The sequence below is a fragment of the Pinus tabuliformis genome, chromosome 2_2 (genome assembly GCF_031772625.1).
Source record: "Pinus tabuliformis cultivar Carrire ecotype Pingquan chromosome 2_2, CPIR1, whole genome shotgun sequence".
In the NCBI taxonomy this organism is placed as follows: Eukaryota; Viridiplantae; Streptophyta; class Pinopsida; order Pinales; family Pinaceae; genus Pinus; species Pinus tabuliformis.
In genome coordinates, this window is record NC_142300.1 from 391,193,697 (window position 1) to 391,210,921 (window position 17,225).

The 17,225-nt window shown below is 38.9% G+C and overlaps 1 pseudogene; it reads right to left on the reverse strand.

The window, feature by feature from the left end:
- The window catches only part of LOC149192911 (polygalacturonate 4-alpha-galacturonosyltransferase-like), a 41,027-nt pseudogene extending 24,298 nt beyond the window's left edge, over window positions 1-16,729 (reverse strand).
- Window positions 16,730-17,225: the final 496 nt, after the last annotated feature.

Consider the following 17,225-nt stretch of genomic DNA (forward strand, 5'->3'; position numbering starts at 1 on the left):
ATTGTTTCCAGCTAATAACCCATGTTCAATGGGTTGAGGAGATGCTCCCGCAAAAGTACTAGAAAGTGACTGATACCCAGAGGGAACAGAAGGACCGCCATACAAGAAAGATTCAGGAGATTGAGTGAACACGGACGACTGACCAGACATATTTACAGGAGTATAAATACCTCCGGATGGATAAGGAGTACGAGGTGGAGAAAAACTTATCCCTGAGTTGTCTAAATAATTGGTTAACGAAAGGTACCAAGTAGTACTTCTAGGAGGACTGTAAAAGATGGATTCACGCTCCCTTAGATCAATAGTAGGTTGATCTTCAAGGGTAGAAACGCCAAATTCTTCCTCTGGAGCAAGTTCTTCAATAGTTATCAAACCAGCAGGAAGATTTTCGGTGATAACTGTTTCTACCCTAGGTGAATCAGGTGCACTAGAAGTTGGAGTAACAGGTTTAGATACTTCAGGTTCTTCGCCTATATCACTAGTAGATGAAAAACTACCAGCAAGCTCGGAAACTGCAACTGCTTCGGGATTATAACCTGTTTCTAGACCTTGGTAATCTGGATGGACTACCAACGACGATTCTCCTTCTTCAGGTGAACCTACTTTACTGCCATTAGGAGGAGTTACAAGGACTTTCAAACCTTCGTAATGACTAGGGACGTCTTCAGGAGGTTCGCCCCGCAATCTACGGGACTTCCTCAACAAATCGGCCATGGTAACAATCTCAGGAGACTTGCCCCGAAGTCTACGGGACTGTCTCGGTAATTCCGCCACAGTTAAAACTTTTAACTACTGCACACGCAAACAAAGTAAAATCTCAAAGAAAACCACCTAAAGTCTCTAAAGAACCAAACAAATTTGAATCATACGCCTAAAGAATCTAGGGCGTCAAACCATACACAAACAGTAGCCTTCCGGACCGAAAACACTAGTTGGTGATGAAGCCCAACATCGCCGAATTCAGTACAGAAGTGGAGGGTGGAACAGTTACCCCGGCAACCTGCTTAATGAATAGACCGGCACAAGTTCCTCCACTTTAACCGTCTCGAGTGAAGTGAACCCCCCGGAAAATCCAAGTGAGTCTAGCCGATGTCTGCTCCAGGTACAGTGGGATCTTCCCTCCACCGTCACCTCGGGTAGAATCCTAAAGATAATGGTCACTAAGGTTACCAATAGCAACAAATACACCTGGGGGAACAGTCTACACTCCGACAGCACGCAAGGGCAGAGTATCAAGCTCAATCCCCTTGCCGGCTCCTTGACAATAATCCAAGGTTTACCGACAAGTGACCCCTGGCTCCTCGACAATGGTTAATCCGAGGTTTACCGTTTGTAATACGTGCGTGTCTGGCGTCGTTCCCAACGAGGGAGGATTGATCCCCTCACTGGTTTGGACACGAGCTCGTGCTTCTCCTTTAAGAGGAGCTTTCCCAGAGTATAAATGCAACAGTTGGATTTATTCTACCACAAGATAAGCTACTTGTTTGGTTTTGCTGTCTTGGAGAGTTAATTACTCTCCTACTCCAAGACACTAGCCTGATCTATATTGGTGTTTCAGAGCCCTAGTAAATAAAAAGTTACTACGTTGATTTTACTTTAAGCGTTAATTTTTATGGCTTTTCTTTTAGACAAAAGGTAGCGGAGATGAAACTGATGGTGTGTAGACTCGACCGAAATCCACTAAAAAGATGCACTTAGGATGATTTATACTAATTTTTCTTTTTCAATGAATTCCCTAGCTAAGAGAGTTGGAGAATGCAAAATTTATAAAAGACAACTTTCTCGGCAAAGACAATCAAAGAAACAATCTCTTTATCTTTTCCAAAACGTACAACACATGACCACTAATTATTCTACGAAAATTCCTTTTCCTTTCAAAGACTCAAATGCTACCAAAGCAAACTTTCCTTCAAAAGATATTTTTGAATTTTTCCCTAATTAATAAAGCATGTAAAACTTACTGTAACAAAAATCAAAGTTAAAAAAGCTATGGCAATCAAATCAACTCAATTTCACTCAAAAGCAAATCTAGAGAAATGCACCTAAAAACTAAATCAAACGAGGCAAAAGCCTACTAAAGATGATTCCTGGATGTTTTACTCAGTCGAAATGCAACTAAGGACTAGTTAATGTAGAACCAAAAACTAGTCAAAAACAAAAATCAAAATCTTTTGTTCTTTTTCTCAAGAATAAAATTCAAAGTTCAATCAACAAACTTTTTCGAGATTCGCAAAGAGAAGACACAAAGGTAGGTCTCTCACAAGGATGAATTCTATAACAGGCCCGACTCCTAAGAGGGTTGAACAAAACCAGGGAGATCCAAAGTTTGACAACCTCTAACGCCAAAGTCACTACAGGACCAGTTTAAAAATCAAACCCTAAGGCAAAACCTCTATGAATTTTACTAAAACTCTCGACACTGACGAAACAAGCTTAGGTGAAGATTTATGGTAGAAAACCAGTGGATCTGGGTAGGGAAAACAAATTAAAACCAAAAACTAAAAGGCAAAAAGAAGAAAATTGAAATTTTCTTAATTTTGACAGGGTACGCAAGCGACTTGTTTGCACAAGTGCGGGTACGCTCTGTGCACAAAGCGACAGTGCGTACAAGTACGCACTGTGCTCAACTCAGAGGCTGCGTACTTCTAGTAAAACAAAGAAAAACTAAAATCTAATTTAACCCTAAGCTAGCCCACCCAAAAACACAGTCAGACAGCCAAAAACCAGAAAACAAACGACTTTTCTCAGATCAAAGTTTCATACAAAGGAAAAATCATTCACATCAATGGAGTTCCCCAGCGGAGTCGCCATTTTGTCATGCGGAAAGAGTCGATAGTGCGGACACAACCAACCTCCCTAGAAGCTTAAGGCTTTCTAGTGACAAACAAGACAATTAAGAGCAATCCTTCTCTAAATATGCATTTATCATACAAGAAATCAAGTGTTTAGATCCTACCTGTAACCCAACGCTGTTGTAGTAGTCCAGCCTCGTCGATCCGGATGAGCTCCTCCTTCTCTTCGAAACCTGCATTCACTAACAATCAAACAATTAAATAGCACCTGAATATCTCATAAAACAAAACATATTTAACATACAGACCAAGGAGTATATGAAACAACTCATAAATAACAAATTGTTGAGAAGAATGGACTTATTTGCATTAATAGGAAACAAAAGAAACCATTACAACCTGAGCCTTGGTGTTGTGCAGGTCCCTCCCAGGGTCCAGCAAGAGTTTTCCTTTACTTTGATAAGCTCACCCACTTCCAAATGAAACAAGAAAGGATGGGAATCTCTCCTCACAAGCTTCTACAAGGAAGTCCTAATTCCAGCAGCATCTACCCTTAGGAATGTTTAGCTTTCAACCTCTCCTCCTTCTGGCCCAATGCCTATATTTATAGTGCTCTAGAGGAAGTTATTCAGGTCCACCATCAATGGGATAAGCCCCTCTTTGGATGGGTTAGCTCCCCTCTTGATGGGATAAGTTCCTCTTTGGTAGGGATACATGAACCATCTGGAGGCGCTTCATACACGTCAAACAAGCTTCTAGAATGCTCTAGAAATGACCACAAGTAACGTTTTTAAGATGAAACTCGCGCCTTTTGACCTTTACAGGGGTACGCACCCATCCCTTTACATACAGAGCGTACAAGTACACAGGTATTGTGAACTTGGGGTGCGTACACGCAGGTAAGGCTAAGAGAAACTGCGTACCCAGAGATATATAGATTTTTAATGACTTTCTCTCTTTTTTGGAGTTTGACATGGAGAGCAGAGGTATGAGGCTTGCCAAGGAGGATAGTATGACAGTTGATGGAGCCATACTAACTGCAAATAGCCATGGTGACATTTTTTAGTGTAACAATGCCTCTAACATGTTCAATTGAACATAAATGTTGTTGATGGGGTTGAACTATCTAACATATCTCCCATAATTGTAGTCAAACGTGCATGTTGATTCAGTTAATCTCCTAGATAATGTTAATAAAAAATACATGTTAATATCCAACCTAACATGTCACTAATAGTGACAATGGAATGTGCATGTCAATGGCTAAGCTAATTGACCTTATATGTTGTTCATTGAGATGATTAACACATAGCTCACTAAGTTGACCAATTTGACAAACCATTTGTTTTGTCATTGAAATGACATGCCTTTAATAGACACAACTAAATGTACATGATGTTACACCAGTAAACCATCATGACATGCCTTTAACAGTAGTAACAAAGTGTGCAAGTTTTGGATTGGGAAAACCAAACTAATATACCTATGATAATCATAATTGACCATACATGTTTGTTGTGATCAACCCTTCAAGTTTTCCCTTGCTTCTATACAAAATTAAGCATTCCATGCAACTCTCAAAGTAACTTTGATACATATACAAATTAAGTTTGTATTTACATGTTCGATTTGTGTTAAAGTGTTTCCTCTTTAAAGGTCATAGGATTCGATCCAATGGAAATTAAGGTATGTACACATCCATAGATTAAATAGTTAAAGCATTGAATGGAGGGCATCCCTTGTCTCACAAACAAGGGGGTCTCATATGTCAACTTGGCAGCTACCTGCATTATAACTTAATATTAAATAATATTCTTATTTTTTCAATTAATATGAATGCTTCTAATATTTAATATATTGTTAAGGAGATTACCCCTTGACTAATTAGTGAAGTATTTAATATTGGATGAGAGAGTTGTAAGGCTGAAATTTTGGCTACCATGGGTTAAGTTTGGTGTTTGTATTATGTCAATGCAAAATTAGATTTCACACCTCTCCAGGAATCAATCAAAATCATTTACACATACCAATCAAAGGCATTCAATAGATGGTTAAAGAAGTGGTTGGGAGGAGTTCACTGTCATATCCATCCAAGGGTTTCCAAACTAGAGAAACAAGGGCATGTGTTTGATTTATGGGCTAACGTTTGAAAGATTGCTATGAGGAGAGGAGTTGGTGGGAGTCCTTCTTATGGCAAGGCCCTGCACCTCTTCCTTTATTTCTTAAAGTAGGCTTGAAATAAGTGATTATAGATATATGATACATATAATATGCAAACCACTCACAACACAACAATATTGAACATTTTCATGAGACATAACTTAATTTATTTTCAATATATTTTTGCTTTAAAAAAGGCAAGATATGCTACCATGATGCAATACAATGATTCACCAACATTGGGCACCAAAAAAATGACTTGGACCACAGATGTTATGTACAATGACAATCATCCACTATAAGCTATGATTATTAGCCACTCTGACACCCCTCATTTATGGTCACTCATTGAACATGCTCATGAAATTTGAGATCATTGGACATGGTTAACATGCTTTGGTTAACACAATCTAGTATGGTGTGAGGGCCTTGCCTACAATGCAAGCTTTCTAACACCCTTTACAACAACATTGCTTCACAAAAGGCATTTGACATTGATTCATAATTTTTCCTTTGTATATGAGAAAGAAACTAAATGTTACTTCTCCCTTATCCAAGATAATGCTCTTGATTACAAATTGAACAATGTATCATGACATTGCCTTTCTCTCTTTGTGTGAACTTGCTCAATTAGCATCTAGATACCTTGTGAGACAAAACTCAATGTATGTATTGTATTTGGTATTGTGTCAATTATTCAATTTTTATGTCCTAATATTGTGTTAATGGCCTTCCAATGCATGGTCAGTCTTGAATTAAAATTTTGACATGGAAAATCCCAATTTTGAAATTTTGGCAATCAGAGGCACAGTGCAGGGACAACGTGTATCCATATTGGTGGATAGTGGGGCAGCCAAAAATTTTATTGATGCACAGTTGGTGGAGTGTAGAGGCATTCATAGATTGATATATATCTTGAACAATGTGGGCGAGAGAGGATTCCCATGCTTCACCTCAGTTGTCTTCTTGATTGTTGGTTTGATATGTTGAGGATATGGTTGATGGGACAAATGTTGAGGATATGGTTGATGGTTTGATATTGAAGTCAAAATCCTTCCTTGACCCTTTAGCCAAAGAGGTGTCTCCTAAAGTATCTCCAATAATATCCTATGAAGAGTCATAACATTTAACCTGGAATTATGGCCCACCATGATCATCTAATAATTAATTGAAATAGCACTAAACCCCAATTTAGGGATTGGGTGAATCATATGGTGGGACTATGCTAGTGGGAACCCTAAATAAATGACTTGAAAACCCCTTGATTTTCTACCTTGATGTCATTCATCTCCCAAATTTCTTGTTGGATACACAAGTCCTAGAAAACATGACAAGGAAGATGAGAGGGAGTTGAAAAGGACATTAGGTTGTCCTAGAACATCATAAAGTGCATCCACATGGATGAACATGGAATGGGAATTAAGGTCATAAAGTATACTAGAGTGTTAGACAAATAGGGTGCATCAAAATATTTTTGGAGTGTCCCAAAGGGCAATATACAATTCTTATCTCCTCTAAAATACAATATACATTTATTGTGGTGATAGTAACCACAAGATTCTTAGAACTAGTGGTATAGTGTTTGGTCATGAATGAATATGTGGAAAAGAAATCTAAAGCTTTTGACTCACTGGCATAAAATAGTTCATGGGGCCGAATCAAAATTTCAAGGGACATGTCAAGGATCTCTGGTAAAATGGGGTTAGTAGCCAAAGGATACCTTTCAAATAATTTAAGGAGAGTAGGGAATATTTAGAGGAGGCCAACTCAAGAAACCATAAGCAAGAAAAGGGGGAAAGTATCTAACAAATATGGTTAGAGTAGGCATCAAAATCCCCATCCTTGAATGAAATGGTGGTTTACATAGGGCTCATGAGAGAATATGGGATGGAGGGTAGATTGGCATGGTCAAAAAATGAGAGAAGGGTTTTATCTACTAAAGGAATATGGGATGGAGGTTATGTCTAAGTTTAGGGAGGCTTTTAGCTTTTTTGACAAGGATGGAGGTGGATGTATCACAACAAAGGAGCTTGGGACAGTAATGCATTCTTTGGGTCGAAACCCCAATGTATATTGGAAGTGGTCCAAATGTTTTATATTCAATAATCTAGTGCCAAATACAATAAACCACAAAAGAGTAGTTCTAATTTGCTTGTAAATGCAACATATTAAATACACCATTCCAAATTGATTTTACTAAGGAGAATCAAAGAAATAGATGAGTCCGGTCATCCATCGCCTCCATACAGAGTAAACAACAACCAGGCCCACTCTGTCCTTTATGACACAAATTGTCCCATGCCAAGATGAAGTCAGAAAGATACATTTATTGATATTCTTAGGCAGAGCAAAAATATGAAGCCAATATATAGAGATGATCTGAAGGACTCCTCAAACTAGAGTCAACTTGCCTCCTAGGGAGAGCCACTTGTGTGCCCATGATAAAAGTATACATTGGATTTTCTCTATAATTCAACTCCAATCCTTAATTCCATAACAATTAGGTTGGAGCATAAATCTAAGATATTTAAAATTTGCATCCAATGCAGTGGAGATAACACCAAAAATATGATAAATCTCTAGTACCAATGCATCATCTGGGTAAGAATAAATCATATGAGATTTAATATTATTCATAAGGAGTCCAAAGACCGATCAAAAGAGATCAATCTACCAAATAGTAACACATCATCAACAAAAATCAAAGGAGTAATTGTGACTTGTCTACCTACACACCTGCAACCAAAATTACATTTAATCCATCTACCTCCACACCTGCAACCAAAATTACCACCCTTGTGAATTTTGTGACTAATTCTTCCAAAATCCAATCTTTTATCCTCAACGTCTTCTTCTCGCAAAAGTTGTCATAGATATTTTGAAGTAGGCATATTGTCTACTAAGGAATATTTTGTAATTTGCCTCCACCATCCTTGTAGAAATTATGGTGTAGAGTTGCAACTACTCATGAAGTTTTAATCAAAATCATAAGACACAAACCTACTCTACTACTCTCCAGAAGTTAATTCAGAATTTAGAATAAAATTTTCATACATGGAATAAGAAATAACACACATGCACACAAAATTTTTCCTAGGGAAAACAATATGCTAAAAACCCCAATGTTTTCTTGCATTAATATGATCAATAGAAATGTATTGCAATTTATTTGCTCAACTAAGCACAACCTACAAGTGAATAACCAGTCTCTCTGCTCACTGAGAAGCTCTAACCCAGACTTAGTAAATTTCTACCTTGAGCCCATATTTCCTTGCACAATTCCTTGAGAAATTAGGCCCCTATTATTTAGGAATTTTTACAAAATGGATTGCGAAATTCGCAAGGTTGATTATCTGACTACATGAAACACCTGTACACTCGAGGATAGTATACAGTTAACTATCTTAGGTTGATTTATCAGTTAATTGGATGATCACTAAGTTTGACTGAAGTCCCACTACACAATTGGCCTTCCACTAGTTCCTCAAGCAGTTGGAACTAGTTTAACTAAAAACAACTTGAGATATCTGACTTTGATTGCTACAAATTAGCAATAATACATTCTTAACTAAGCTCTAACTACTACAACTTGAATTTACTGAGTAAACCAGGTGACACAAGCCATGTCACACAATTTAACTGCATCCAAGCTGTCTGTTGATGTGGAAATTCAAATTTTCTCAATTTAATCAAGGAAAAATCAAATTGAGAATTTCTTGCTACATTTTTCAAGACTCCCTCTCTGCAAGAAAGGGATTATCAACCACCCCTATCCTGCACCTATGGAATTCGAACTTCCCTCTTGACAAATCTTTTGTCAAAATGTCAACATCTTACTCCTCTATTAGAATGGAGTGTAGCAACATCATCTGCCTCTAGACACAGTCTCGTAAATGGTGATATTGGATATCTATATGCTTGGATTGATCATGAAATATAGGATTCTTAGAGAGATTGATGCAACTTTGATTATCACAATTGGATCCATCATCTGACCAAATAGTCCAACAAGTATCTTTCTCATCCATATCGCCTCACATGTTTCTTGACTTGCAGCCATGTATTATGCTTTTGTCTAGTTGAGCACCACAGATCTTTGCTTCCTATCATACCAAGAAACAACTACAAACCCAACACTAAAAATTACACTTGATGTACTCTTTTGTTCTAATGGACTTCGTGCCCAACCTGCATCTGTGAAGCCGCACAACTTCACTCCCTCTGCTCATCTATACCATAGCCCAAACTGGGTAGTGCCTATGAGGTACTGTAGAACATGCTTAGTTCGCTTCCAAAATAGTTTGGTTGACCTAACAATAGATTGGCTTAGCTCGTTGACTGCACATAACATATTTGGTCATGTGTTCACAAGATACATGAGTGGACCCACTAGCTGTCGATAAATGGTAGCATCCACTTCACCTGAGGTGGCATCCTCCTTCCTCTAGTTGTTTGTTAGAGATGTTTCCATGGGTTTACAACTCTCCATGTAGAATCTCTGTAGTATCTCATTTTCATACTTGCCTTGAGAGACAACTAATTCCCCATCACCATGTCATGCTTCGAACTCGAGAAAGTAGTGCATGAGACCCATGTTCTTCATTTCAAATTCCCTTGCAAGGTCCTCCTTGCAAGATATGGTCAACAACTCATCACTAGTTAAAACAAAATTATCAACATATAAGACAATAATAAGCAATTTACCTTCTATCCATATGTGATGAGGTTTACATCTGCTTCACTTATGGTGAAGCCCAAACAGGTGAGATAACTATCGATCTTGGTGTAACAAGCACGAGTTGCTTGTTTGAGATCGTACAATGCTCACTTGAGTCTGCACACGAGAGACTCTTGATGAAATTTCTCAAATTTTTTTTATTACTCTATGTACACCTCCTCCTTAATAAACCCATTCAGAAATGTTTTTTTTACACCCATCTACATAGCCAGGCCAAGAATTGATCTAATGGATGAGTACCTTACTACAAGAGAAAATGTCTCCTCATAGTCAATTCCCTCAACTTGAGAGTACCCCTTGGCCACAAATCTAGCCTTATACTTCCCTATTCTTCTGTTTGTTGCCTGCTTCACCTTGAAGATCCATCTCAAACCCACTATTGATTTATATGTTGTTCTTGGGATCTTTTCCCAAACACGGTTCTTTGCAATGGATTCATATTCCTCCACCATTGCATCAACCCATACAAGTTTCTCTATTTCTTCCTCAAAATAGGATGGCTCAATCTCTATAAGCTCAGTCATAAGAGCCATGTAGCCAGTGTACCTCTTAGGTGACCTCCTTTGCTTACGCAAATTTGAAGGATATCCCACATTCTCCCTCGCATCCTGCACAAGTCTATCAACTTCCTTAGTTCTTTTTCTACCTTCTCTAGAGGTTTTTCTTTAGTGAATGTCTCCACTCTCTGCTCCACAATTTGTGGTTTCTCTACAACTTCTTGAGGTTCCTCTTTTTGAGCTAAAATCTCATCTTTTGGTGGCATCTAAAGCTCCCTCTCAAGAGAGCACCACATAGATTTCTCCTCATCAAAATTTACATCCCTTCACATAACTATCATTATGAGTGATGGCAAGTACACATGTTAGTTGTGGGGAGTTTTTGTGTAACCCACAAATACCCTGAATTTTGTTGTTGACTAAAGCTTCTTCCTTGATTCTTTGGAGACATGGCAGTAAACAGAGGCTCCAAAAATCTTGAAGTGCGACACATCCAGCTTTCTTCCCAAGAAAGCCTCCTCCGGTGTAATATCATGCCAAGAATCCGATGAGAACTTTAGTTCTGCAAACAAATTGTTGTATTGCATGCCTCAACCCACAAATGCAGAGGTAGGCCTTGGTCATGCAACATCACCCTTGTTGCTCCCAAAATGCTATGGATATTTCTCTCAACCACCCCAGTCTGATGTGGGTTGTGGGGTGTTGTCAACTCTCATTGAATGCCTTCTTTCGCACATAAATTTTTAAATTCATTCAACACATACTCACCTCTATTATTGCTCTTGAGAGCATTCACCTTCTTGCTAGTTTCTTTCTCAACCAGTGCCTTGAATTCTACGAACTTAGAGAATGTCTCATCTTTCTTTCGCATGAAGAGATCCAGCACTTATGTGAGAAGTCATCAATAAAAAGGACAAAATATTTGCGTTGGGCAGTGGAGGCTATCAAGAAAGGTCCACAAACATCAAAGTGGATCCTTTCTTGGACTGCACATGCTTTGTTGTCCCGATCATGAAATGTGGATTTTATGTACTTCCCCAAGGTACATCCTTTGCATACATCCTATGGCTCAAGTGCTCCTTTAGGGAGGCTAGTGGATATTTGTTGTATAATATTTGAGGTGACATGATGCAAATGGCCAAAGCTTATGTGCTAAAGTTCACCTACATCATGGCCCTACACTTTCTCTTCCTTAGTTTTTAATGCAACACAATCTTCCACATCTAACTTATATAGCTTCTTCACACAAACCTTGATCTTCTTCACTTGTCTTGTGGCTATGTGTCTTAGGAATGTTTTTCCTTTGTTGAAGATCATGTCATAACCACGTCTTCCAAAACTGCAACAGAGATGAGATTTCTCTTTAGGCCTAGAAAACTGTAGGTTTTAACCCTGTACAGAAATTACCTGCATATGAATTCTAAACCACAAAAAATAAAAAAAGTGAGAGCATAACACATAAAACACATATACACAAAGATTTTCCCCTGGATCCCAAAATCGGGACTACCAACTTGATTTTTCATTATGTTCCTTTAAATTTTACAATACATATTTATACATGCCGAAGCATCTAATACCATGGACTGAAAACCATCGCGTCCAAAACCATGGGCCGAAAACCATCGCTTCCAAAACCATGTGCGAAAAACATGCACAAAACCATAGGTAGGTCCACCCAACCTAATATAGGGTCCAAAACCAAAATTTTCTAGGGCGCTGCACCAGACCCAATCTAGTGGGGTTACCTGCACCCCTCAAACCCCCTGTGACTCCCCCCACTATGTAATCGGCGCAATGAAGGGGAGGCTCCTCCCCCCTTCTAACCCCGCGGTTAACTACATGGGCTAGTCGTGGAAAGAATATAACACAACCCAACACAAACATGACATCCTTGAGCCTGAGAGGGGAGCCTGACTCCCTCTGAAAGTTGACTGTACCAATACTGGTCATGTTGTACCTTTTGTCGTCCCCTAGCTTGATGTACATATGGAGATCTTTCTCCTCCAAGTCACTGAAAAGTCTCTACACCCTGTCATGTGGAACAATGCACCTGAGTCCTAGTACCACACACTCCCCATCACTATGTTGGACATGCATGTGATAAGGGTAAAGTCAAGGTCGAACTATGAATCCAAGGCTTCACCCACTACTCCTCCTAAGGTCTTCTCACTTGCCTCTTTCTGTGGGCACTTCGTGGCATAGTGCTCGTATTCGTGACAATGGAAGGATTTAATTTTTGACAAATCTTTCTTCTTTCTCCCTTGGTTGGATTCTGGTTTGGTTTGAGATTTCTTCCCCTTTTCCCTTCTTTCCCTTTCCAACCAATGCAAATTTTTCTTCATCCTTGCCCTTGGATGAGGTCCCATCTCTAGTATTCTACCTTATTTCCTCTTGTACCAAATCGTACCATAAGTGTTCCCAATTTGGTAGTTTCTCCCTCCCGTTCACTTAATCTTGATAGGTATGCCAACTCTTGGGAAGGTCCAGAAGGGATATTCTTACCAAGTCATCCCTTGAAAGAGTAACACCAAATCCTGTAATCTCATCATGAACTTGTGTGAACTTCCTCAGATATTGCAGGATATATTCATTCTTCTACATCTTGATATTTCAAAGTTTATCCTTGAGCACCAACGTTTTGTGGTCACTACCATTCTAGAACAAATTTGTGAGTGCCTACCACATTGCATAATGATTTTCTTTCCCATGGAGATTGCTGACAATGTGGTCTTGTACTCCCTCCAATATTATTATCCACACCTTGGCTACAACTTTCTTCCACTGAGCAAGGTTTTGGGCATCAAATTCTCCTGGTTTTGTAACATCTCTCCTGATGTATTCTAGCAATCCATTTTCATCGAATACCTCTTCCATGCGATCCTTCTAGTCAAGGAAATTAGAGTTTCCATCCAAGGCATACTCTAGCCTCAGCCCATTGAAGGTCATATTTTCAGTTCTTATGAGATCTTGCTACATTGAACTGCAAATTTGAACCTCCTAAGAAACAAATTAGAAATTACTGCTCTAATGTGAATCATGCTATGATACGATGTAGAAATTATGGTGTAGATTTGCAACTCATCATGAAGTTTTTTCAAAATCATAAGACACAAACCTACTCTACTACTCTACAAAAGTTAATTCACAATTTAGAACAAAAAATTCAGACATGCAATAAGAAATAAAATACATGCACACAATATTTTTCATGGGGAAAGAAATCTTCTAATAACTCCAATGCCTTCTTGCATCAATCTTATGAATATAGATGTATTACAATTGATTTACTCAATTGTGCACAACCTGTAAGTGAATAACCTATCCCTCTGCTCACTAAGAAGCTCAAACCCAAACTTTGTCAATTTCTACCTCTGCTTGAGCCCCTATTTCCTTGTGCAATTCCTTGAGAAATTAGGCCCCTATTATTTAGGTTTTTTCCAAAATGGATTGCACAATTCCTAAGGTTGATCATGTGACTGCATGCAACACCTGTATGCTCAAGACTAGTCTACAACTAATATTACACTGCCTTGGAATCTCCACCATAGCTGGGGAACTCGAATTGTTTGCATGCACTAGAAATTTTGGGATGATTGATCACTTAACTAGATGATCACTGCATTTGACTGAAGTCTCACTACACAACTAGCCTTCCACTAGTTCCTCCAACAGTTAGACCTAGTTTAACTGAAAACAACTTGAGATAACTGACTTTGACTGCTACAAATTAGAAATCACACATGCTTAACTGAACTCTAACTCCTCCAACTCAAATTTATTGAGTAAAATGGGTGACACAAACCATGTCATACAAGCTAATTGCATCCAAGTTGTCTGCTGATGTGGAAATTCAAATTTTCTCAATTTAATCAAGGCAAAATCAAATTGAGAATTTCTTGCCACATTTTTCAACAATCCTTCAAGTGAATCTAATCCATGTTGCCAATCTAGCACAACAATTTGCTAATAACAACAACCAACGTATATAAGTAGCGTTCAAAATAAATAAAACAGTAAAAAAACACATATTAAAACACAATCGATGGAGACCCTGAAAAGTACTCCAACTATGTTACCACCCATTAACGTTCTTTGAAAGTGCCTCCATCGCTCCTCTCACGACGCACACCTCTGTTTTCAGCCTCCATCACCCTAAATCCCATTAGTTGTTGTCAACCTCCATCACTCTACTTCCCAAAGAAACCATCAATAGCGTAAAGACGAACCCCTAATCCTTTACCTTTTTTACTAGCATGTCATATTGAAAATTTTAAGACAAAAGATTTATTTTGTCTTAAAAAAATCATCTTAAAATTCCCCTCCATGTAGTAGTGTCAAATGCAATGACATACAAGTTGTCTCTAATCGTATCAATAAAGATCGAAGGGACAAAAGAGTAATTAATGTTTGGGAAATCTTGCTAGGGAAAGTTTTCACGTTCTTCAGAGTCAGCGACCCCCACAAAACGAAGAACCCAACAAGTCGTTGTCTTTATATAAGATAACATGAACGGAAAGTGAAATAGCAACATTGGTATAAGTGCGATACAGTAGTAGCCCGTAATGTGGCGGACTTAAGGTGCATTGTGAGAGTCAATTTTGTAGTTGTTAGATAATATTTTCTTAAATTGATATGTTTTTGTCTTAATTTCTAATTGTCTTAAATGGGTTTTGTCTTAAGTGGCCATTGCCTTAAAATTTTTTTGTCTCAATCTGTTTTGGTCTTAAATATCAAGTTTTGTCTTAAAATAATTTTGTCTTAAACTATTTTTTTCCTAAAATAAAGTTTTGTCTTAAAATATTTTTGTCTCAAACTTTTTTTGTTTTAAAATAAGTCTTAAACTGTTTGTCTTAAATATAAAGTGTCGTCTTAAAATACTTTGTGTCTTAAACTATTTTTTCTTAAATTTAAATTTTTGTCTTAAAATGTATTTGTCTTAAGTTGTTTTTGTTTTAAATATAAATTTGTCTTAAAATATTTTTGTCTCAATTTTTTTTTGTCTTAAATTTTATACTTAAGACAATTCAATTGATATTAAATTTTAATGTAAAATAATTAAAATAAAAAGTGACTTTTTAAGACAAAAGATTATTTTGTCTTAAAAAAATGTCTTAAAAGTGCCCTTGGTGTTGTAGTGCGTGAGAGTGAATAAAATATTTGAATGTTTTATTCACCACTTATTCCCTCAACCGTGCCTTGCATGGGTTGTTGGTAGAGCTTTTATGGTGCAGTTTTATTTTTTTTTCTCGGTAAAAGACTAAACTATTATATTATGTACAGGAGTCAAAAAAATACATCATGGTGAAACAAGAGAGAATCAGGCTCTGGGTATGTCACCCGAGAGCAATTGAGGCAGCCAAAAAACTAGCCCACGCAGGGGCGCCAGACACAAGAGCGAGACTTTCCATAAGAGCACGCCCACGCAGGGGCACCAACCATTTCATCCCACGCAGGGGCACCAACCATTTCATCCCACGCAGGGGAGACCAAAATTCAAAAACAGAGACATTAAACCAGAAAACGAAAGAGACCAGAAGCATTGTTGCTATAACTGAGTCAGAGAACAAACAGTAAAAGAGACCAGAAGACCAAACAAAAAGCCATAAGAACCTTGTGCGCGGGCATCATCAATCGTCCATTTGCACTTCCTCTACCCGGCACCAACCATAGGCTTCTCTTTCAGCAACGGTGGGAAAGGTGTCTTCCTCCACGCCGGTTCCCGTCCTCTGATCGTGCTTGCTTTGCTTTGCGTTTTCCGGATCTGAGGCCGAACCTTTAACCTCCTGCTCCTTATCAGCTTCAGGAGCCTGTGCTTCGTGCTTCTGATTATCAGTCGTCCTCTGCCCCTATTCATCCAGGGAATCCTCATCTTCCTGGGCATTTTCTATGAACAAGACTGACACATGCGCACTGATCCGCGGATTGTTCATGGCACTGCTAAAATTGAAGATAGACGAGCCAAAGGCAGGCAAGGTAGTCGAGCTCGAAGCCCCTGCATCCATGAATTGACTGGAATGGAGGGGGTTAGCGCCAGTGGAGCGAGCAATGTTACAGTGGCAGCAATGGACAACATTGTCCGCTTCATGACTGCAAGAGATTCCCCCTCTGGAAGTGCCTCTGCGGCTAAGAAGACGCTGTCGAGGTCTCACCATTCTCACAGGAGGCAAGGGAAAGAAATTCCAATAGACCACGGGATAATCCAGACCCCCTGCACCCAGACCCCCTGCAACCAGAGCCGACTGAGGGATGAGCCAGACAGACGGAGAAGATATCCCGACAGAGATGGAGAGGCCAGGCAACTGCATTACCACCAACATTCTCTGATCATATACTGTGATATCCCTTATGACTTCACCTGCTCTGCGTTGGAGCTCACCCGCCATAACTGCTGCCGTCGCCTGAGCCGAATTACCTCGCGGAGCATTAACTAACTCCTGCAACTTCACCTTATACCATCTGCGTCCGATAGCTGTATTGTCTACGGCTGCCACGTGATGGCCATTGGCCGGAAAGTGGCCATCCCCCTTCGCCTGTCCCATCTCAGTTAACACCCGCATTCGGGGTATGGTGTAGTTTTATTAAGCTGTAGTGTGTTATTATATTGTGCAAGAATCAAATGATGCAGAACCACAAATAACTTATCATCTATTGCATAGACTAATGTGACTTGTTGTGGTTTGAGAGCATTAGTCAAAGGTAGTTCTAAATAAGGTCAAGCTGGTGTGGCTCGTCGTGCTTCAGGAGCATCAGTACATGTTATTTTATATAAGGTCAAGTCATAGAATTATCTGCTAAAGACATTTTGTACCCAAAATGTTGTCCTAGATAACTAGTGAATATAGCGGAAGGCGATATATTCAATAGATGGTGGCAGTTCCATAGGATGGTTCAGTATCAATACTGACCCGTTGCGCTCCAGGAGGTTAAGAAGCGTCAATTCTGTAAAGCATGTCAATGATGGTTTGAAGCGGTTATGTTTTAAATGGATCAAGTGGGAAGCTCGAAAGTGTGTTGAAGAAAATAGTGGAAATTGTG